Source organism: Procambarus clarkii, chromosome 34 (genome assembly GCF_040958095.1).
Source record: "Procambarus clarkii isolate CNS0578487 chromosome 34, FALCON_Pclarkii_2.0, whole genome shotgun sequence".
NCBI classification, from domain to species: Eukaryota; Metazoa; Arthropoda; class Malacostraca; order Decapoda; family Cambaridae; genus Procambarus; species Procambarus clarkii.
Genome location: NC_091183.1, coordinates 42,408,729 through 42,432,906, shown reverse-complemented (window position 1 = coordinate 42,432,906; position 24,178 = coordinate 42,408,729). Strand labels below are relative to the sequence as shown.

Genomic DNA, 24,178 nt, shown 5'->3' with positions numbered 1-24,178 from the left:
ACAAGCTCACCCAACATCCTCACCTCACAGGATGGCCAGTCATACATGGAATTAGGAGAGAACAAAATACTTAATGCTGATCTATTAGCCTCCACTGGCAAAATCTGGGTGCAGCACAAGAATATCTTCCAATATTCCTGAGTGTATGAAGTAATTACAGAGCTCAAAATACCTCATACCATTTGGTATGAAGTCACTGATAACAGGACAATCACAGATATAGTGTTGGAGAGTATGTTCTCTCAAGTAGGACTGAAAACAGATGTTTTTTTTCCACCAAGAGGGCTATAAACCCATGGAACCGCCTACCCGCTGAAGCCGTAAATGCCAAATTCCAGCTAAAAAATAACATTAATTCAATTGGCGGGCCCTTTAACAAGCCGCCGGCTTTCTGTCCTCTTCGAGGTCACTAGATAGTTAGTGGCCATTGGGTAAATTCAGTAAATATATACAATAATTGTCAGCGCATCTTCCGAGCAACAAGGACAGCTACACAGTATCTCTTAGAATTACGTAGGTAAACAACAAATGTAACATATTTGTTTACTACAATGTCGGTGCTGGCTGTAGAAGTTGAAAAAACATTGTTTTACTTCGAAATATACTAATTTTATAAGAAAATTCGACGTAAATAGGAGGCAGTAGAGCTCCTATAAGCCAGCGCTAAATCTTCAATATGAAGAATGTTGCTGCTCTCTGATTGGCCAAACGAAACACAGTAGTGACCTCTATCGGCACGCAGGTGAACCAACAATTTTCTTCCTAAGTATACCTTATTGAATCGCACCTAAGCATCTTCTTAGGGCGCACTTAGGAACCTTCGTAGCAAACCCACTTACGAAGAAATACACAGAGCTTCCTGAATCTAGGTCCTCGTAGCCGGGCCGGATACAAGACACTCCGTACATTGACAACATCGCACACTAATATTTTTACCACTTCGGACACCAGATTTCGATGTTTCGCATATGTGTACGTGTTCCACATTAAAACGACAATATAATGCTATTAACAATTAAAATCTTCTATTTAACAGGCATATAGTTATTAAATGAAGTTTAGTGATGTAATAGACATAATCCGGAGTTGGTAAGGACTCCGCCCGCCAGCGTAAACACACACACCCGAATACCCACACACACGATACAACGCACAAAACACAACACTTCTGACAGTTTTTAGATCAACTCCTTTTATATTTATTATGTGAGAGTTATACTTATATAAAATGATAACTATTATAGGTAAGCGCCTAATATTTAATATTAATCAATAAAAAAGAAGTCAGAAGCCACACGCCTGTCTGTACATGTCTTTTGTGTAAAAGTATTTTGGGCGCTCATGTACTTGTGCGCTAGCTGGTGTTCACAACTGTTCTCGCCTACAAGCATTAGAATTAAACAAACGAATTTATTTTTTCATTTATATACAAGAAGAGAAGGCTACCCTTGAGTCTGTAATATTCATCTGATCACTGGTCTCCCATTTGGTCCTCATTGCTTTATCTTACTATTATTGAATGTCAATAACCGTATTATGCAATTTCAATTTCTTCTATTTCTTTCTTTATTATGCACCCCATACCCATCCCGTGGGCCGTGGTGTAAAGGATTACAGAGGCACATAATCGGTTCAGGAACTGAACCCTCTAGTTCGTTTAGCTAAGCAAATAACAATGTTTGACGCTAGTTACAAAATTATTAATGTTGTATACACATGTACACACACACTCATGCATACATTATATATATATATATATATATATATATATATATATATATACTGGTATATATATATATATGTATATATATATATATATACCAGTATAATCTAATAATATATACTGGTCTAATAAAATAATTAGACCAGTTAATACTCTCACTCGTTGTGTTAGGATATGTTAGCTTGATAAAACTGACTTCATTGTTGAGAAATGTGTTAACAAACAATATATCTGACTTATCAAGACTGTAGCTTGCTTAGCAAAAGGAACTTTTTTTAAATTTGGGTTCAGTTTAACTACCGCTCAAGGGATGAGTAATTGGGGCATAATAAAGGAACTAAGCTGATAAAATGAAAGATGGGAAAACAACATTAGAAAGATAAACTCGAGAGACGTTTTCATGTTAACCCGAAAATTATTTGAGGAGCAAGACGGACTGCGGGTCAGGCAATTGGTCTTTATGCTATCGTGATGGGGGATCAGCCATTACACGTGTTAATGACTCTTGTCATTATCAATGCCCGAATGTCAATGTCAATGCCCGAAACGCTTTGCGTAATAGTGGCTTTAGGCATTGTATGTACTAGCTATACCTATAAGTTAAACAATCCTTGTAAATATTTATTGTATGTATGTACCTTACCTAAATAAAATTGTATTGTATTGTATTGTATAGTTGTGTAGTTAAGGACATCAGGGTAAAGGGGTAATGGGCATTGTGGTTGATTGTTCTACCTGGGAATCCTCCACTGTTTTATATCTTATGTATGTATGTATGTACTAACCTAGTTGTGGTTGCAAGGGTTGAACTTTGGCTCTTTGGTCCCGCCTCTCAACCGTCAATCAACTGATGTACAGATTCCTGAGCCTACTGGGCTCTGTCATATCTACACTTGAAACTGTGTATGGAGTCAGCCTCCACCACATTACTGCCTAATAAATTCCATTTATTAACTACTCTTACACTGAAAAGTTCTTTCTATAATCTCTCTGTGGCTCATTTGGGTACTCAGCTTCCACCTGTGTCCCCTTGTGCGTGTACCACATGTGTTAAATAAATGTATGTATGTATGTAAGGAGAGAGAGAGAGAGAGAGAGAGAGAGAGAGAGAGAGAGAGAGAGAGAGAAGGAGAGAGAGAGAGAGAGAGAGAGAGAGAGAGAGAGAGAGAGAGAGAGAGAGAGAGAGAGAGAGAGAGAGAGAGAGAAGGAGAGAGAGAGAGAGAGAAAGAGATGAAGATCGAGACAGAGAAATAGATATAGACAGAGTCAGGGAGAGAATGTTAGACACAGAGATGTATAGATAAGGATATGCAAAGTCAGTGAGAGAATGACAGAGATAGAGCGAGGAAAGAGACAGAGATAGGCTGATACAGAGAATGTCAGAAACGAGGAGAGGCAGAGACAGAGGGACAGGGACAGGAGCAGAGGGACAGGGACAGACACAGACACGCACATGGAACACCGAACCTTACACACTCTCTGATATATTGTTTAATTAATAGAGATTCACTAATAAAGCTTATAATTGTATATGTTATCAAAAAGGCATAGATAAAGTCGTTCTTACGTTTTAGTCACAGAGATTAGATATTAGTAAAGTTCATTTTATTCAGGAAAGTACATAAATAGTCGATTTACAAACATAATATTGGATTTATAGAGCTAGTACATACAATACCTAAAGCCACTAGTACGCATAGCGTTTCGGGCATATTATTGAGAGAGGAAAGATATTTATATTTAAACAATTTTTTTTTTTTTACCGACGCTCTCCCTATTGATGAGAACTACAACCTAATGAAGATAAATGTTAATTTTATGTAGATACTGTAATAAACGAAAGTTTTTAATGTCATCAGAGAAGCAGAAATATAGGCAAATTTTAAATCCCTTGTCATAAATATAACTGAAGTGAAAGCAAAGATACATGCATTTTGATAGTTACAAAGAGAGCTCTTTAACACGGTGGAACACGAACAAGGGGAACTTAGTACCCAAATGAGCCACAGAGATATTAGAAAGAATTTTTTCAGTGTCAGAGTAGTTAACAAATGGAATGTATTAAGCAGTGATGTGGTGGAGGCTGACTCCATACACAATTTCAAATGTAGATGTGATAGAGCCCAATAGGCTCAGGAACCTGCCTGTTGATTGACGGTTGAGAGTCGGGACCAAAGAACCAAAGCTCAACCCCTGCAAGCACAAATTAGGTGAGTACAACTAGGTGAATACAGCTGAGGGGCGGGACCAAACAGCTGAAGCTCAATTCCTTACGCATAACTAGGCGAGTCCATAGGAATTACCGCTTGTTCTGGCGCCATCTATGTTTTGACAGCAGTACTACTAATGTTCCCACGTTATGTGACGATCACTATACGGGTGTTACGGTCAGTTGCTCTTCTATATATGTTTATGGACAACGTAGGTGATTTGAGGCAATTTGCGGCCACAGTAGAGTAGTATCCACGCGGTGAGTGGTGGGAGAGGATATATACTGCTGTGTGCTCGACCAGCGGGTGAGAGGTAAGTTATATCGAATAATTATGGGAAAGATAGGTAATTTTTAAGCGTAAAAGAGGTCAGGTAACTGATAACTACAGAGATGGGTAGTGTTTTTTGTCTTTATTTACTAAAGTGGAACATTACATTATGCCTTTAGCTGAACAAGTCTACTGGTGGGGGAAGTAGACGGGTTTTATGAAAGTATTTTACCTAAATATTTATTTGGTTAACTAGTTCTGACGTTACCAGAGGGTGTTCCTTTTAATCTAATCTTAAAAATCTAGCCGGACGAAGTGATAAAATAAATTGAATAGAACGAAGTGGTTTGCCAGGGTGCTTAACGTTTAGTTTAATTCATTTACTATGCAGCCCATGCTTAAAGAATGCAAGTTAACCATATTTAATTTACCGTAGTTTTACTAGACTCGATACTGTATACCGTTTTTACTCTATTTAATACAGCATGTCGGGTAAATGCCAGTCGCGGAAAGTTCCTAATATGGTAAGTTTTAAAGGAAAATTTTGTAAAGTTAATTTTATCGCTTAAGTTAGCGGCCAATTAGCTTAGTCTATTCTGAGGAAAGTTACTAGAATCTAACATTGCAAGTACCATCACTTCTTTTTGAGAAACGTGACTAGATACATGAATCTCATAATTTGACTACTGGCTGTTCATGGTTTAGGTTACATAGTTGAGGAAATAGTGATAAGGTTTGTGATTTTGTGTACTTTGACTTTAGCAGAGATTTTGATAGTGGCACAAAATTGATAAGAGGGTAGCATCATTGGGAGTGCTGACTAAAGTTGATTAGGGGGTGGTTATACCAAAGGAAATGATAGTATAAATGGGGTTAAGTTGGGGCAGAAATGTTGAAAGTACTGCCTAAAGGCTGTCCTTGGACCTCGGTTATTCACAAAACCAGATTTTGGTTTAGACTGCAATAGTTGCAGAATTGGCATATAAAAAAAATGCCCTAAATAGCTTTGAAATAGTTAAGACTACCAAATGCAGTTTAATGCTGACACATGTAAGGTTTGGAGGCTAGGTAAAGATGAGCTAAATCGTGTAGATTAAGGGTATTAAATTTTTTGCAGGTTCTAAATTCTCCCTCGGCTGGTACTGCTCTCCAGCCCGGATGTTGATTGGGCAGTCTTCAACTGCCTCCCAACATGGTAGCGAGGTCCTGAGCTGACATGCAGTGAGGAACGTGGAAAGCTCCCTGAATTGGCACATGGTATGCCTCCCTTTCAAACCAGCAGCTGGCACAAATGTTCCAGCCAACATCAGAATAGTGGATGAAGCCCACACTAAAATGTAAGTGGTACAGTAAATGGACCCCCCCCCCTTTTGACACTGAACAGTTGGGAGGAAAGGGGGGGGGGGAGTGTGGCTTATAGTTGTATTGCTACAGAATCTTTTGCCATAAACCAGTGGCACAGCCTATTGGCACTTGCTATTCAGAATCTTCCCCCTTAAATAGTTAATTAAAAAGGAAATGCTGTAGAAAAGCTTAAATTTTTGAAGGGGGGCAACATTTTCGTTGCCATCAAAGCACATCAAAGATGCTCTGAGCTAACTTCCCCTAGTGATTAGTGAATCGTGGCTAGTAACTCTAATAGGAACTTTACTGCCATTAGAATCTATGCAGAAAAAGTGTGCACTTCTTCTGTATCTGCCAGTTTGCTAGAAATTGAAATTGGCATACTTGCTCAGTAACTACTTGCCCTCTTGTACCATGTTACTCAACCATAACAATCACACCACCCATTCTTCTAAAATAACACCCCATATGATAAAAACATCTGCTTTTAATAAATATTTCAAACTTTAATATTAGTTGGCTTGCAAGGTGTGTTAATCATTCCCTTGGCAGAACTGTAGCAGGTCCATAAAGAAATTTATAATAAAGACCAAGTGTGGTCATAAGTGCTGCAGATGGGGGAGATAGAGCCTTACACCTGCAGAAGTTTGGTGATAACTGGAAAGGATATGGCCTTGTATAGTTGCTAGTGTAAATATTACTAAATTTAGTAAAATCACATTGTCTTGGTAGTATAGTTGGGTTAATTATGAATTTTCAGACTAAAAAGCTTGGTACATAACTTTCAACAGAATAAATTTGTCCATCTAGTAGTAAGCAGTGGTTGTAAAAGAATAAAGATTTGTATATATAAATTTTGTATCGCTTTTATTCAAATGTTATACATAGTTTAAGTTTGCAATGTTCCAGAAAAATAACGTTCATAACTAAAGTTGTTAGAAAAGAATTTTTATAGGATGTTGACTTTAAATGACTATACCTTTGTTTGTAATTAATAAAGATGGGACAAAGATACTTAGTGCCATTTAAAACGGCGACTGTTAAACTGGTGGTACAGGTATGAACAAAATAACATCGCTATGCAAATAAGTTTTTAGTAACATTTACTGTTCACATGACAGGTTGTGGAAGGTCCTGGCAAGAAAGAGCTGCAGAAAAATACTTGCAGATCTAGAGTAAGTAGTGTTGTGTACTTTGGAATTGGAGGGTAAAAGTTAATTGCTAAAAACCTGTTAAATATTAGGGTATGGGAATTGAATGGGTATGGAAAAGTCTAGGCTTAGGCTAGTGGGTACCATATCTGCAAATTCATTCCTTTCATGAATGTATTGAATAGAATGGTAATGTTGAAATTGTGAAGATTGTAATGTGGGGCATTAGATCTTAAACAGCATAGGTGAGGGTGTTTTATTAAAATTTTATTGAAATGTAAATCTTGTTTGGTTAACATTAAATGTTTGTTTAAGCTTTAATCTATAAATGTACAACACTTAAGGGTAATCAGGAGTCAAATAAGTTAATGGCAGGGAAAGTTTTGTTCTAAGTGATGGTATTTTTCCCTTGAAAGTAAAAAATATTCAATGTTTACTTTAGCTTGATTTTTAAAATTATAATGTTTTCCAGAATGTGGTTTGGAAAGTCTAGAAGTCCCTCTGTCAGTTGGAAGAGTTAATGGGTTCAACAGAATCAGGCGAGTTGTAGTAAAGGTTAATTTGAATAGATTTGCATAAAAGTAAAAAAATTGTTATAACTTAAACAATATAGCATTGGCTAAAGATAAATGTCAATTGCCATTGAAGTGCAGTTGGAGATAGTTTCTCAAATGACATTTACTGAAACTTGGCCAATTTTTGTGATGCCATATATATTTATATGGCTAAATTAGATCTTTACTACTAGAATGTAGGTAATGTTAATTCCTTAAAGAAATTAAACATTTTCCATTTGAATTTTTAAAGTACTGAATGCTAATTTTAAAAGTAAAGCTAGATCAGTTTTAAATTTGAAGTTAATTTGTTTACATATTTTTCAGATGGTGATTATGATGCATGGACTGGCTTGGAGTGAGGCTCCTTTACTCTGCAAAAGGAAATCTACAAAGTGGGTGAGTTTGAATTCCATGTTTTAGCTATATCAATGACAGTTAATCTTAATTCTCTTATCTAGTCCATTTATAGGTGTGTAACCATGTCCTACTGTTACAACCCACAGGGATTGATGCAGTTTGTACTGATCCTACCCCATTTCATAGAAGGGGACCAGGCAGTCCTGCAGATTTCCCTGTCCTGGCTTTTTCAGAGCTTTGCTCTACTACCCATCTAATAGATGGACTAGAATTGCATAGGTTTAGGGACCCTTAACAATGGTGACATTGTTAATTCTTACAGGGCTTGTTTGCTGAATGGGTGGATGCATCTAAAACTTTAGTGCCTGGCATGCATTGTACAGTGCTTTCAGTAAAGCATATGTACAATGTGTTGATGGCACTAAAGTGGTGGATGTAATGCACCCATTTGGGGAACAAGCTCTGCACTAAAATCAGAGGAAGGGATCAGCCTTGCAGAGACAATCTTAAAAGATTGGGAGTTAGGATTTTTCTGGCTTATTATTAGGCATTGGTGATAATAAAAGTAGTCCCTGTTTAATGTTTATTTTTCTTTTACAGGTGATTGTCTCTGGAGTTGTCTTGGCCTTTTGGATCTTCTGTGAGCATCTGTCTCAACCTGAAACAGTAATAAATATTAGATGTATTATAAATACTATATGTAAAACTTATTAAATAAAACAATTTTAATGAATACTTTATATACCTTATCCTGAAATTATGCTGGAAATTATTGTTTACTACTATTGATGCAATGTTTAAACATCTGAAATTTTTTTGCTTTGAAAATAAATACTTGGCAAAATTTATACCTATTTGTAACTTGTTAACATAGGTGCATGCAAAATGCATTGAAAAGATGTAAAAGTGGACTACCTATTCAATTTACAAACTAACAAATATTGCAAATTAGTCTGAATTATTAAAGTGGAAGAAACTTTAAATTTACTTTCAAATATGAAAACTAAAATATTGATTAAAGCTATGCAACACCTAAGCTTTGTACAAATTATGATTAACAATGATCTTTAGTAAATTTAAATTTAAAAAACATTAGAAAAGTGACAAGCATCTATACAACATGGTTTTCACAAAGTCTTTGGTAACTTTAAATTTAATCAAAGCTCTTAAATGATTGGCAGACAAAACTCTTCAGATATTCTGAAATATTTTACCTAGATTAAAACCATCATTGTTTGAAAGGGCAAAACAGATTACTGTCAATTAGCTTGACCTAAAATCTGCAAGGTCCTGAAGGAATGGAATTTTTGTAAAACTTTGCTAAAAACAAACCCTACCTAATGAACCTGCTCTTTTTTTAGAAATGGTAATTGCAACATTACCAAAGGCCATTGTTTTAATAGCCAATGTACCAAATGAATGACCAAGACGCAACAAACAGGTACATAGTAGAAAGGACAAAAGAATGGTTATGAGGACCCTTTCATTTGTTAAAGAAATGACTGGGTAAAAATGCTGTCATACCACAAGGGGTCTTAACCCTTGTCATATACATCACTGACATTAATCTAAATATTACCAACCACAAAAATTGCTGATAACATGTTATATAAAAAAATACAGAATATAATATTGAGGCCTTAATGCAGATCTCTAACTCTACAAATAGTAACAAGACTGGCAATTTAACATAAAACAGAAAAAAATCCAAGACCTTGCACGTGAGCCAGAACAATCCATATCACAACTATCACATTAAAATGAAACAACAATGAAGGCAAGGTAATTACCAAAAGAAGGCACCAAACCGGGAAGGCCATGTAGCACCATCAAAGTGCGAAATAATCAGAGGGCGCTAAATATCACTAAGAATGCCAATACGAGAACAAAAACGCATAAGGCGAACGATATGAAAAGTATCCGATTCACCTAGAATTCTATCGAGGGGCGAGGGACGGTCGGAAAGCAAGACACACGCTCGTCCTGGAAGTCAGGACATTCAACAAGGATATGCACAACTGTAAGAGGGACAACACAATTCGGACAATAAGGAGCAGGGCGGAGCTCCATTAAGTGACAGTGGGTTAAGCGGGTATGACCAACCCACAGCCGTGCCAAAGCAGTGTCCCACCGCCGGTTACGGTGGTAGGAGGAAGGCCACGGGGACACACTAAGTTTGAGAGTACGCAGCTTGTTACCAACCACAGAGGACCAACAACCCTGCCAACGGGGAAGAATGAATAACAGGATAAAAGTCGGAATAAGGAATACCTTTACGGGAGATGGGACAAGAACGGATAGCTTCCTTAGCGGCAGCATCCGCACGCTCATTGAAACACCAATATGGCTGGGAACCCAGCAAAACTCTACTGATTTAAATTTACTAGAAATAAGAAACAGCCAATGTTGAATCTCAATGACCACCGGATGGACAGGATTAAAGGACCCTAGAGCCATGAGGGCACTACGAGAATCAACTACAACCACAAAGGAGGAATGAGAAAGCAAGAGACAAAGAGCATAGAGAATAGCATAAAGTTTTGCCGTAAAGACGCTAGCCTCCGAAGGGAGGCGACACATGTAAGTACGGTCAGGAAAAACAACAGAGTAGCCCACACCATCCGCAGACTTAGACCCATCAGGGAAGATGGAAATAGAGTGGGAGTGCGAAGAAAAGTGCTCAAGGAAGAGGCTTTTCAGAATTGTAGGAGGGGTAAAGGCTTTAGTAATACAAGTCAAGGACGTACAAAACTTGGGAAGGGGGACTCTCCACGGAGGTAATGAAGGAACAATACGAGGAGAAACATTAGAAATATGAACAGAAAGAGAATCCTGTAAGCGAGATAACTGGACAGAAAGTGGGAGACAATGAAGAGGAACAGGAACCACAGGAGGAGGAAAAGTCAATGCACGACAGAGGCGAGAGGAAGGATGTTGGAAGGACCGCGCAAGATAGCGAAGACAGTAGCAATCACGGCAGTCCTGAAGAGAGAGAAAACCAGTGTCAACATACAAACTAAGGGCGGGAGTCGAACGAAAGGCACCAGAGCCGAGACGCAACCCAGTATGGTGCAAAGCATCAAGACGGCGAAGAGTAGAAGGAGAAGCAGAAGAGTATGCAGGGCAACCATAATCGAGTTTAGACAGGATGAGAGAGGAGTGCAAATAGAGGAGCGTGCGCCTATCCACTCCCCAAGAAGTATGGGACAAAACCTTAAGGAGGTTAAGGGCCTTAGAGCATTCAACTCGGAGGCAAGAGATATGGGCTGACCAAGACAAACGAGTGTCAAAGACTAACCCCAAAAGCTTCGCGGAATCCCTGTACACAATGAGATGACCATAAAGTAACAACAATGAAGTAAAGGTCCTTTCAGTAAGAATCTATCATTCACTGAAAGTTGCTGCAGTTAAAAATAAAAGAAAATACAAGTCCCTAGAAATAAACAAGCAACCTTTTTGACTAAGGAAAAGAAGGTAGTTATTCTACTGTATAAATCTAAGTATTCACTTAGATAACTGTATCCAAGCATAGAGGTTCTCCCCCCCCCCCTTCCCTTTCAGAAAAACATCTACTTTCGAAAAAGTTTAACATTGGCCAACAAAAATGATTCCAGAACTAAATTGCCTAATACCAGGAACAACTGAGAGCCATGACAAACACTGCAACCCTCTCCTACCCCCAAGTCTTATGCTATTTATGATCCAAGGTAATTTGAGATACTATACTGTACTTCCTACAGACGAGTCTAGTGAGAGGGTGATCTCCTGGCGATTAAATTGAAGCACGATACAGGTGTCAACGAACATCAGTCAGCCCACTTGTCAGCACAGTGGATAACTAATGACATCATAATCTGCAGTGTTGTATGCCTCACTGTGGCCATTTAAATCAATAAGACACAGGGTTGTGGCAATGTTTACTATTTCAGTAAATTGTTTAATTATTTATTTGATAATTTTCATTTGTTTTCACCTGCAACTTACACACTGCAAGGCCAATAGCAGCATTTCTTTCATTTATGTGAGGGAGAGCCATACCATCTTGGTTCAGTATAGCTGTGATACCATAACCCATCACACAAGATATCCAGTTGTAAGACTTTTACCATCAGTGGTGGTAGAGTATGCAACTGGCAATGGCTTTGTTACAGGTTCGCTTCATCTCACAGCCCCAGTGGATTTTCTCACACATTTGAATACATGAAACAACTTTATTTGATACATTCCAAACCAAAGTACTGTACAGTACAGTAATTATCAAACCATCAAATGTGTGGGATAATCATAGTGCGCTAAATATCACTAACGTCGCCAATACAAGAACAAAAACGCATACGGCGAACAATATCAAAGGTATTGAATTTACCAAGATTTTTATCGAGGGACAATTGACAGTGAGGGATGGTCGGGAAGCAAGACACGTAAGTCCTGGAAGTCAGGGACATGTAGAGACAACGGTTTGGACAATAAGAAGCAGGGCAGCGCTCCATTAAGTGCCCGTGAGTTAAACGTGTATGACCAATATACAACCTCGCCAGAGCCGTTTCCCACCACCGGTTACGGTGGTAGGAGGAAGGCCACGGGAACACACTACTCTTAAGAGCATGCAGTTTGTTACCAGTAACAGAAGACCAACAACCCTGACAACGGGCAAGAATGGGGAAATGAATAACTGGGTAAAAGTCATAATAAGGAATACCTTTACGGGAGATGGGACAGGTACGGATAGCTTCCTTAGCGGCAGTGTCCGCACGCTCATTTAAGAACACACCAATATGGGTGGGAATCCAGCGAAATTCCACTGTCTTAAATCTACTGGAGATAAGAAACAGCCAATGTTGAATTTCAACTACCAAAGGATGTTCTGGATTAAAGGATTCTAGAGCCATGAGGGCACTGCAAGTGTCAACTATAAACACAGAGGAGGATTGACAGCGAGAAAAGAGTTGATGAAGAGCATAGAGTATAGCATAAAGTTCGCCATGAAGATGCTAGTCTCCGGAGGCAGGAGACACAAAGGTGCAGTCAGGAAAAACAACAGAGTAGCCTACACCGTCTGCAGACTTAAGACCCATTGGTGAAGACGGAAATAGAGTGCAAGTGTGAAGAAAAGTGTTCAAGGAAAAGGTGATTTAGAACTGTAGGAGGGGTAAAAGTTTTAGTCATGTGGGTCAAGGCTTACAGAATTTAGGAACGGGGACCCCTCCATAGGGGCAAAGACGGAATGACACGAGGGGAAATATTGGTAACACAAACTGAAAGAGCATTTTGTAAGAGAGACAACCGTACAGAAAGAGATAGGTGGTGAAGGGGAACAGGAACCACAGGATGGGTAAACCTCAAGGCATGACATAAGCAAGAGTGAGGGTGCTGTAAGGACCGTGCAAGGTGGAGAAGACAGTAGCGATCATGGCGATCCTGTAGAAACAGGACGCCAGTTTCAACATACAGGCTTAGGGTAGGTGTCGAAGGAAAGGTACCAGAGCTGAGCCGTAACCCAGTATGATGCAGTGTGTCCAGATGGTGAAGGGTAGAAGGAGAAGCAGACGAGTAAACAGGGCCATAATCGAGTTTAGACAGAACGAGAGAGGAATGTAAAGAGAGGAGCAGTGTCGATTAGCTCCCCAAGAAGTATGGGACATGACCTAAAGTTAGTTAAGGGCCTTAGAGCATTCAACTCGGACGTAAAAAATATGGGGCGACAAAGACAAACGAGTGTCAAAGATTAGCCCTAAAAGCTTTAGCAGATTCTTTGTACAAAAGGGGATGACCCCTGTTACCTAACAGTAAATAGGTATCTGGGAGTTAGCTATTACAGGCTGCTTCCTAGGGGGGTGCGTGTGTGGGAGAAAAAAAAATTTAGTAGTTAACCACTGAACTGCTGTCTCCAAATAACACCCTGGTGCACAAGAAATAAAATCTTTCCAAAAATTTTTTTTCTCTTCTTATATTGTTAAAATGCAGAGTCTGATCACGGGGAAACTAAACAAAAAATATTGTATGTGACTTACTTTAGCTGCGATGGAGCTGGGAAGTTGAGCAAATTATGGGCGCTGAGCGTTGGAGCGATGGGGGTCTGTCGGCCCCGCCACCCCGTGCGACGGCAGTTGCTGCAAATAAAATGTTGCGCAATTATTTTGAAGTTTCTCATTCATTTCTTCCTTTTTTTTGCTGTAATATTATTTAAAAGTGTGTAATTTGTGGAATTAATGTAATTCAAAGTATAGAACATCGCTATGCTCAAAATTATGGGCCTCATATATGCGACATATTCTACAATCAAACAGTGTTTTTGCTGTTATTACACTATATACACACATTGTATATACCCATCTACGTATGTATTCACCATAACGATCCACTATGTTGGTATGGTGAGCCCAAAAAACATGAGTGAGCTGCCACACCCTGCCAGTCCTCCCTCCCTCCTCCAACACATTACTCGCCAACATTCCTCCTCCCAAAATACTGTTATTGTGTTTATTACACTATTTACACACGTTATGTATAAGTATGTACATGTTTTATTCATGTACATACGTACATACTTGTCATCTCCTCACCTCTCTCTCTCGCCTACTTAATGCTCTTGCTTCCCTCATCTCATCACAATCGACTTTATAATGGTCCAGGACGGATCGAAATGTCATCGTCTATTCAATTTCCAGTGTGTGGTTTGGTCAACAATGAAATCTTCATGCAAGATCTTATAAAGAAAACCCCTAGAACGAGTTTTGCAGATACGAAAGAGTTTAAGGTGAGTAGGGGATGGTTTGAGAAATTTTGAAAAAAAGACGTGGTATTCATAGTGTTGTGAGGCATGGTGAGGGTGCCAGCTCAGATAAAGTAGGGGCTAAAAGATTTGTTCGTGATTTTAAAGATTTTGTAGATACTGTATTGATGGATATATTCCACAACAAGTGTTTAATTGTGAGGAGACATAGCTATTCTGGAAAAAATTGCCGAAGAGGACATACATTACCCAAGAGGAGACGTCACTGCCCGGACACAAGCTAACTTGGGCTAACTTGTGTCAGGATAGGCTAACTCTTGTGCTGTGTGGCGATTTGAAAATTAAACCCTTGCTCGTGTATCATTCCGAAAATCCAAGAGTTTTACAAAATATATAACGTGCAGAAAAACTGTGATGTGGAGTGGTTTGCCCTGCCATCAAAAAATATCTGCAAGAGAAAAGTTTGACACTCAAGGTCCTGCTTCTCAACAATGCTCCTGCTCATCCTCCAGACTTGGAGGATGCATTATTGGGGCCACTTTTTTTTTTTTTAGGGATATTCCTACATGAGCCCTGAGTTTCTGGCTAATGTACCAATGACATGAAGGAGGAGTTTTCAACCTACCTTGTGTTAGGTGTGCAGAGGTCAATGGTTGAACATAATGTCAGGAGCAAAGGGGGGCGTTTGCCTCTTCGAACACAATTGCGACCATCTTCATCTCTTCGAACTATCCTAAATGCTCTCTTCACCTGTCTGACCAAATTGGGTGTACAGACCACCTTTGAATCTGAAATTGTAAAATTAATAGCAATTTCAGAATATTCAGTCCATTTATACTAACAAAATTATACATACAGTACTGTAATTGAAATTTTACAGAATGATAAAGGCAATTTAGCAACTTTGTTAAAATGCACATGGGGGAAATACATGAAAATAGGTTAATATTGTTTGTAAGGTTGATGGGAAATGTTTATTACTTTTATGATTTAAAAGATGTATAGCCCTGATACTCCATCCTGGGTGCATTCCACCAGGTAATGACCACAGCAAAAGTTTTCCACGAGGCTCTATTGTCACACAAACTTTTCACATTTTCAAACTTGATTCATCTTTTCCCCCTCGTTCCAGGGGGTTTCTTTAAAAGGTCTTCATGCAAATGCCTTGGTTTCTCACAAATGATGGCCTCTGAAATGCTATCACCTGCTAACTCCTTGTTGTGTATCCAAATTAATAAAAACTTTTTAACATCCTCAAGTGTTTGTGTTCTTTGTTTCGGGATTGTTGATATGCCTTTTGCCACTTTAATGCTCATAATGTCCTTTTTCTTAGCAAGTATAGTGCATATTGTTGACAGATTTGTTGTACTGCCTAGCTAGTTCAACAACCTGTGCACCATTTTGATGTTTATGAATGCTCACTTGTTTTTCCTCTATGGTCATTCTCACATGTGTTTTCTTGGCTTAAACCTTACCACTGGCTTTCTTGGGACTCATGGCAAGATATATCATAACAAATTTTATGTTCAAATAGCCAAAAATCCCAAAACAAATGTAATGCTTTACAAAGAATTCAGGCGCGATACTTACTAGGCAGGGGACACTGGTAAACTGAGGCGCGATCACCATGCCACCACGCGCTAGTTCAGCCCATACGTATATCAACAAACTCCTTTCCCGAGGCAAAGTTTGTAACCCGATTCAAATTTTTCAAAGAAATTAGGCTCGTAACCCGAAAAGTTCATAAATATTCATTCGTAAGCCGAGGTGTCACTATATATAACTAAAAAATTAAACTCAGGATTACTTTCAACCCCCACCCCTTTTGCTCTACTCCATCGCCACCTACCTTCACCCCCCTCTATGATGTACTCTTCCATAGACACCTACCTTTGCCCCCCTCCTCCCCTCTACTCCTCCATCATCACCTACCTTCACACCCCCTCCCTTCTCCTCCTCCATCGTCACCTTCCTTTCACCCTCCTCTATGATGTACTCTTCCATAGACACCTACATTCACTGCATATAATGCTCCCCTCTACTCCTCCATTGTCACCTACTTTCACCCCCCCTCCGCTCTACTCCTCCAGGGTCGCAGACAATTTCACGAGCGTGAGAACTACGAGTTCTCTAACCACTCTCACACTCCTACTCTCTCACCAGTGAGGGGGAGGGAAGGAGGGAGGAAATGAAGGAAGAAAGGTGGGGGAGAGAATAGGCAGGGGGGAGGAGGGCCAAGATACATTTCTTCCATATAGATAGGTAGACTGAGGGAGAGCTGCTTGCCAAGAGCCCTATCAGACAGGCTTCCTATTCCTCAACCCTCCCTAATATGCCACATCCTGGTCAGGACAACTTGCTCGATTGTTATTCTTGGTGTGACTCGAGAACTGACCTCGAGGCGGGGCATGGGCATGGATTATCTCCCTGGGGCACGCACCTCCCTGCCCCAGCTCTCTCTCTCTCTCACATAATCTATCAAGGGTCTAACATGAGGTCATTGTGCCTACCAGAAGTGTATATGTCCAAGGCTGGCCACCTGTCTGGACCATTCAAATGTATAAACACGTAATTAGTCTATTAAAATTATATATAATGCTACAATTATAAATGAATTTGTTCATGGTCATTCGTTTATCAGTATTTTAATATGAGGTATATATACGCATGTATGTATACGTTGACGTACACATATATGATTATGTGTATGGAATGATTATGATTATGTGTAATCATATATGATTATATCTAATGGAATGCATTAGTAAGTGATGTGGTGGAGGCTGACTCCATACACAGGTTCAAGTGTAGATATGATAGAGCCCAATAGGCTCAGAAACCTGTACACCTGTTGATTGACGGTTGAGAGGTGGAACTAAAGAGCCAGAGCTCAACCCCAGCAAGCACAATTAGGCGAGTACAGTATACGAACGAATGCACATGTACACTTTCAAATGAATTAAGATACCTTGAGATACAAATTGACTTTGTTTAAATAGTTTAAACACACTATGGTACTGATTTTGACATGCTGATGTCTGGAAGGGAGAGGGGGTGTGGGGGGTTATTGTCTGAGGTGGAGGACCAGAGGAGGGAGTCAGTGGAAGGATGGTGGCTGGAGGGATGCCATTGTTCTAATGGTTATGAAAACAATTATTGATGGCAGGAATTCAGTGGGTGTGTACTTCACCCGCACCATCACCATACTGTGCCCTGCTACAACACCCCCCCCCCCACTCCACCCATGCTGTGCGGGGCGTATTACACATTATGGGATAACCGACTGTCTGTCCATTCCCTGTCTGCTCGTTATGCTGCCCTTCCTTTTGAAAATTGTCTGCTTTATCGACTTCCTTCAAGACCACACGTTAGCCTCTTATCACGCCCTCTTACCACACTCAGGTCAGACTAGGCTAGGTAAGGCTAGGCCAGGTCAGGTCTGGTCAGGTCTGGCTAGGCCAGGTCAGGCCAGGCCAGGCTAGGCAGGGTGAGAGAAGTAAAGCGGCAGGTACTTACGTTTCCGAGAAAGTAGCGGCGGTAGTATATTGTTGATTTAGATTCGACGACATCCTGAAGCTAGTAGGTGGCGGCCTCATCGCTCTCGAACTTCTTGTTGTTGTAGGGGATACGAGGCACACCCCATATCCCCTTTACATATTTCACATCGCACACTAATATTTTTACTATTTCGGACACCAGATTTGTCTGTTTCGTATATGTATAATTGTTCAATATTAAAACCACAATAGAATGCTCTTAACAGTTACAATTTTCAACTTAACAGCCATATAGTTGGCAAGAACGCCGCCCGCCAGTGTAAATGTCTCAGACCCTGTTGGAATATAACCAGTCTGTCAATCGGGTCAACCCAAGTGTTGCATTTCCATGCGTTTCCAAAAGGAAGAACCGCACGTCATCCAATAATGTCAGTAGACTTCTAGATGTTACCACTGCTAGGCTTAGGCTCGGCTACAAGTACCTCTGGGAGTTTGTAACATCTGCTGATGTAGATTTGACTAAATGTAAACTCTGTCTGCAGAACTATTCGCATCCTTTGCGTCATTATATAATGGAATGTGAAAAATCGCGGAATTTAGAGATAACACCATCAATAGTGTCCAAGAAATGTGTAAGTACTTCATTCATAATGATGTGCTGCTCGAAATCTTAGCGAAGTATCCAAAATTTGCTTACTGTAGGTAATGCATGCACATGACTGTAAAGCTGCCGCCCAGTTGGGTGGGTGTGGAGCAAGACTAGTAACTGTGTGACTCACCATAGATGTAAAGTGCCTTGTATAGTGACTGTTGTGAGCCTCTTGTTGATCACTTGTGACACAAAGATTATTGATGTGTGTATTTGTGTAGGTGATTAGATATATGTATGTGTATGTATATATGTATACGTATATATATATATATATATGTACATGTATGTATGAGAGTGTGTACATGTATATATAATATTAATAATTTTGTAACTAGCGTCACAAATTGATATTTGCTTAGCTAAACGAACTAGAAGGTTCAGTTCCTGAACCGATTATGTGCCTCTGTAATCCTTTACACCACCGCCCACGGGATGGGTATGGGGTGCATAATAAAGAAAGAAATTGAATTGAATTGGTCTGATTAAGACTTTATGACCATGTAATCTATGTTTTGCTCCACTACTTACTGGTTGAGTATGGGGTGCATAACAAATAATAGCCTCCTTCAGGGGCGCCTTGTTTCTAAACGTGTTAGTCTTAAATCCTTTAATCTGAAATCTTGCTACAATGTACCTCTTAATAAATGTTATGTACTCTCGCAACCCAATGTACCTTCTTGTATATAAATAAATAGATTTCAACTGTAAGGGGATATGGTTTGCACCTTGTTATTCTAATAATGGATAAATAATTCTAATAATGGAAGCGCTAATTATATGAACAAGTGCCATGTATTTATTCAGACGAGAACAACAGCGAACACAAACCAGCGCATATACGAACGGAATGGTTTGTATGTACAAACTTCTCAGTGAACGAAGTTGTTTCTAGCCCGGTATCCGAAATTGCAGTATACGACTTGACCAGTCCCCATATAAATATCTTTCCTCTCTCAATAATATGCCCGAAACGCTATGCGTACTAGTGGCTTTAGGTATTGTATGTACTAGCTCTATCTATAAATCCAATATTATGTTTGTAAATCGACTATTTATGTACTTTCCTGAATAAAATGAACTTTACTTTACTAATATCTAATCTCTGTGACTAAAACGTAAGAACGACTTTATCTATGCCTTTTTGATAACATATACAATTATAAGCTTTATTAGTGAATCTCTATTAATTAAACAATATATCAGAGAGTGTGTAAGGTTCGGTGTTCCATGTGCGAAGAGACATGGGAGATTTTACATCAGTACAGTAAATGTTTTAAGTAGCGAACGCATACTAACGAATAACGATTAGTATAGACCAACACTATTGTTCTATGAAGTCGAGTTTTGCTTCCAGACATGTATTTTTCAATAAGTCTTAAATATTTTCTGGCTAGTTATGTTAGATATTATTAGAAATACATATTCTACTTGTTAATATAATAAACTAAATTTGCGATCATTTAAGGAGAGAAGTGCGACGACTGGATCACTGTGTACAGAAGGTTGATATGCCAACAAACACTTTCCAGACAACAATATATCTTGGATAAGTCGCTCCACAACATTGACACCTGGACCGTTGACTTCCTATGAGGCCACATATTTACTTATTTCATAATGGAAGTATATTATTTTATAGTAAATATATGTTTTCTCGTGTTCTGCATTAAGCACCAACATTATAGTGAATAAATATACCATATTTCTTCATTATTTAAGTAATGCTAGGAGGCTTTGAGTAGCTTTGGGTCATTAGGTGAACAGAATCTCCAATAGATGGGGCAAGAGTCGCGCTATCTCTCGCCCGAGCGAGAGTCGAAACTTATTTAGAATTGATATATCTTTGTCCTCCAACAAGATATATTTCCTTTGGTGCACTCACAATAACGAGCATATCTCTGTCTTTCTGAAGGCATATAATATTTTAGGCTTTATAAGCGTATCTTTGTTAATTACACACTATATTGGCAAGTGCCGCTCATGATGTAAACAATGTATTAACTCATAATCACAATATCTCTGTAATCAATTTGAACGTTAGATCCCTAGGTAAACACTTCGATGATGTTAGTGCCTTGATTGAAACTATTGGCAACAAATTCTCTTTTATTATACTTACTGAAACATGGTTGAAAGAGGATACTACTCAACTCTTTAACATGCCTAACTACTCAGCAATTCACAACTGTCGTCAACTTCAGAGAGGTGGTGGCACTGCTCTTTACTACCACCAAGAACTAACATGCCTAAAAGAAATTAGAACTAGAGACTGCTATGGGGAGTATATCTTCGCCAGCTTCAGAGTCAAGGGTGCCGAGTCTGTCCTGTCTGTGGGTGCAGTCTATAGAATTCCCAACACTGATGTGTCTGTATTCAACTCAAACCTTAGAAATCTAATACTTGATAACAGACTGAACAAAAACCACCTAATTATCGCAGGGGACTTTAATATTGACCTCTGCGAGCCAGAACACCCTACTGCTGTTAGCTTCCTCAACTGTATGAATTCCTGCCTCCTCATACCCTTAATCACTAGACCTACTAGAATCACTGATAGCACTGCCACGACTCTAGATCACATCTGGACCAACATAACCTCTCCGCTTACTTCAGGTATAATCACCGATAGCACTACAGACCACTACCCCACATTTCTCTTAACTAACATTAGCAAACCACCTCTAGAAACAAGGGAGTTAAGCTTTAGGCTGCACAATGAAACTGCTATAAACAATTTTATAACTGCTGCTGATAATGTCAACTGGGAGTCCGAATTAGGTAACATAGGGGACATCAACCTAGCAGTGCAATCTTTTCTACAAACAACTCTTAGCCTTTATAACACCCACTGTCCTAGGCTTACAAAACAAGTCACAAGCAAAAGGCTTAACAATCCTTGGCTTACAAAGGGAATACTGAAATCCATTAACAAAAAACACGACCTTGAGAAGAAGTATAGGTTAGGAATTGTCTCCAAAGAATTCTCAAAGAATTACTCATTATTGCTAACTAAGATAATTAGACGAGCCAAAACTAATTACTACGAAGATAAATTTACTCAAATAAAGAGCAACATTAAACAAACTTGGAGCACAATTTCACAAATATTGGGATCAAAGAAATCTTTAAATAACAAACCGACTCTCCTGTCTAATAACGATGGTCAGCTTTCAGCCTCTGATTCTGCTATTGAGTTCAATAGGTTCTTCTCTTCCATTGGTTCATCCCTTGCAAATGATATTCCATCTTCCAGTACTGACATTAAGGACTATCTTACAGGTAACTATCCACAGTCTCTGTACCTAAAGCCTATTAACTCCACTGACGTCAATGAGATAATCCTTTCCCTTAAAACCAAGTCTGGTGCCCTTGAGGAGATACCAACTTTAATTTACAAAAAAGCCTCCAGATCTTTAGCCCCTGCTATTGCTTTGCTCTTCAACAAGTCACTTGAACTCCAAACCTTTCCAGATATTCTAAAAAAAGCGAGAGTAACGCCTGTCCACAAATGTGGTGACCCCACAGATGTTAACAACTACAGACCTATATCAATCCTGCCAAACTTGTCAAAAATTTTTGAAAAACTTATATACAAGCAGCTTTACTCATATCTAGCCAAACTCAATATACTTAGCCCTTGCCAATATGGCTTCAGACCCAAAAAAAGCACTAACGATGCACTTATTAGTATGCTTAACTCGATTCATACAGCTCTTGATAAAAAGGAGCTCCCTGTTGGGTTATTTGTGGACCTGCGTAAAGCTTTTGATACTGTCAACCACCAAAACCTTCTTCTTAAACTACATCATTATGGAGTCAGAGGACACTCCCTACAATACCTCGAGTCCTACCTTACTGACAGGCTCCAATATGTTTCTGTGAATAATTCAATTTCTCCCACCCTACCCATCAACATTGGTGTTCCTCAGGGCAGCATACTTGGCCCTCTCCTCTTTCTCATCTACATTAATGACCTTCCAAATGCCTCCCAACACCTCAAACCAATTCTATTTGCTGACGACACAACCTTCATTTACTCCAGTCCTGACCCTCTTGCTCTAAATGCCACAGTAAATACTGAGCTAAATAAAGTCCATCTTTGGCTAACTGCCAACAAACTCACCCTTAACATTGACAAAACCTTCTATATTCTGTTTGGCAATAAATCCTCTAGTCTTATAAATCTCAAAATAAACAATACCCAAATTTGTAACAAATTAGATGGCAAATTCCTTGGCATTCTCATTGACCACAAGCTGAATTTCCAGGGACACATTCTAAATATATCAAAAAAAGTTTCAAAAACTGTGGGCATTCTTTCTAAGATCAGATATTATGTACCACGCCCTGCTCTGGTGACTCTCTATTACTCCCTTATCTATCCTTATCTCAACTATGGTATTTGTGCTTGGGGTTCTACTACCCAAAATCACTTACGTCCTCTAATTACCCAACACAAAGCCGCTATTAGAACAATATCCAACTCTGGCCCCAGACATCACTCGGTACCCCTACTCAAATCTCTTAATATGTTAGATATTAAGTCACTGCACATTCTCTCATGTGTATTATACATATTTAAAACGCTAAACTATAATGCCAATCCTGATCTTAAAAGCTTCATAGAAGGTTGTAACAGAACCCATGAGCACCACACCAGAAATAAATACAGTTTTGATATTCCTAGAGTACGTCTTAATCAAACTAGAAATGCTCTGCAAATCAAGGGGCCCAGAATGTGGAATGACCTTCCCAACCATGTTAAAGACTGTACCTCTCTCAACCAGTTTAAGATAAAAACTAAACACTACCTAATAAATTCCCTGTAATCTACCTCACTCCTCTATTGTCAACCCATGTCTGTTATTTTCTTTTTTTTTTCTTTTTTTAATCAACACTGTTTGTCAACCTATTGTATTTGTGCTGCTTTTTCAGTCATGTTCCCCCTTTTTTTTTATCTTTATTTGTATTTGTTCTCAACATCTTTTATTCTTTATGCTCAATTAGTATTAAGTTCTAGATATTAATGTTTTTTCTTGCCCGAAACGCATTGCGTAATAGTGGCTTTAGGCATTGTATGTACTAGCTCTATCTATATATCAATCCTTTAATGTAACATCACTTGTATGTATATACCTTACCTGAATAAACATCTGAAGTGCGTAGGCTTCTGCATTCCATGACCGACAAGCTACTGAATGCCACTATAAAAACGTATGTATCTTCACTTGAGCTTTATATATGTCTATGTTAAAGTATTTAAAATGAAGCTTATATTTCTATCTTTCTTGAGACATATAAAACATATGTGTTTATTAATGAATTTACGTGAAATAAGCATTGTTCTGAGAGAGAGTTGCTCTGTCGATCAGTCTGTGCGGGGTCGGAGCTCGGCGATTATTAAAACACATGTATCTTCATTAGAACTTTATATATATCTATGGTAAAGTATTTAAAATGAAGCTTATATTTCTATCTTTCTCAACACATATAAAAGCATTTGCGTTTATTAACGAATTTACGTGAAATAAGCATTGTTCTGAGAGAGTGTTACTCCGTTGCTCGATCTGTGCGGGATCGGAGCTCGCCGATTAGAAAAATACACGTATCTTCGCTTTAAATACAAATATGCCCATGGTAAGGCATTTAAAATGAAGATTATGTTTCTATCTTTCTTGAGACGT

At 38.9% G+C, this 24,178-nt stretch overlaps 1 protein-coding gene and 1 long non-coding RNA gene across 13 annotated transcripts in view; one reads left to right on the top strand and one right to left on the bottom strand.

The window, feature by feature from the left end:
- Dmtn (transmembrane and coiled-coil domain 2 protein Dmtn) overlaps positions 1-8,345 on the top strand; it is a 230,668-nt gene extending 222,323 nt beyond the window's left edge. For 9 of the 12 annotated variants that reach the window (XR_011230324.1, XR_011230328.1, XR_011230323.1 and 6 more), the window contains 6 exons: positions 4,688-4,727; positions 5,321-5,540; positions 6,669-6,722; positions 7,171-7,237; positions 7,580-7,651; positions 8,213-8,345. The gene's annotated coding sequence lies outside the window, so the exon portion shown is untranslated. The remainder of the gene's footprint in view (positions 1-4,687; positions 4,728-5,320; positions 5,541-6,668; positions 6,723-7,170; positions 7,238-7,579; positions 7,652-8,212) is intronic. The other 3 variants (XR_011230319.1, XR_011230321.1, XR_011230320.1) reach the window with 3 other exon arrangements.
- On the bottom strand, positions 8,182-18,558 carry LOC138371119 (uncharacterized). The gene is made up of 4 exons (XR_011230329.1): positions 17,862-18,558; positions 14,971-15,133; positions 13,624-13,722; positions 8,182-8,270 (listed from the first exon to the last, which is right to left on the bottom strand). It is a non-coding gene; the product is annotated as an uncharacterized lncRNA (long non-coding RNA).
- Positions 18,559-24,178: the final 5,620 nt, after the last annotated feature.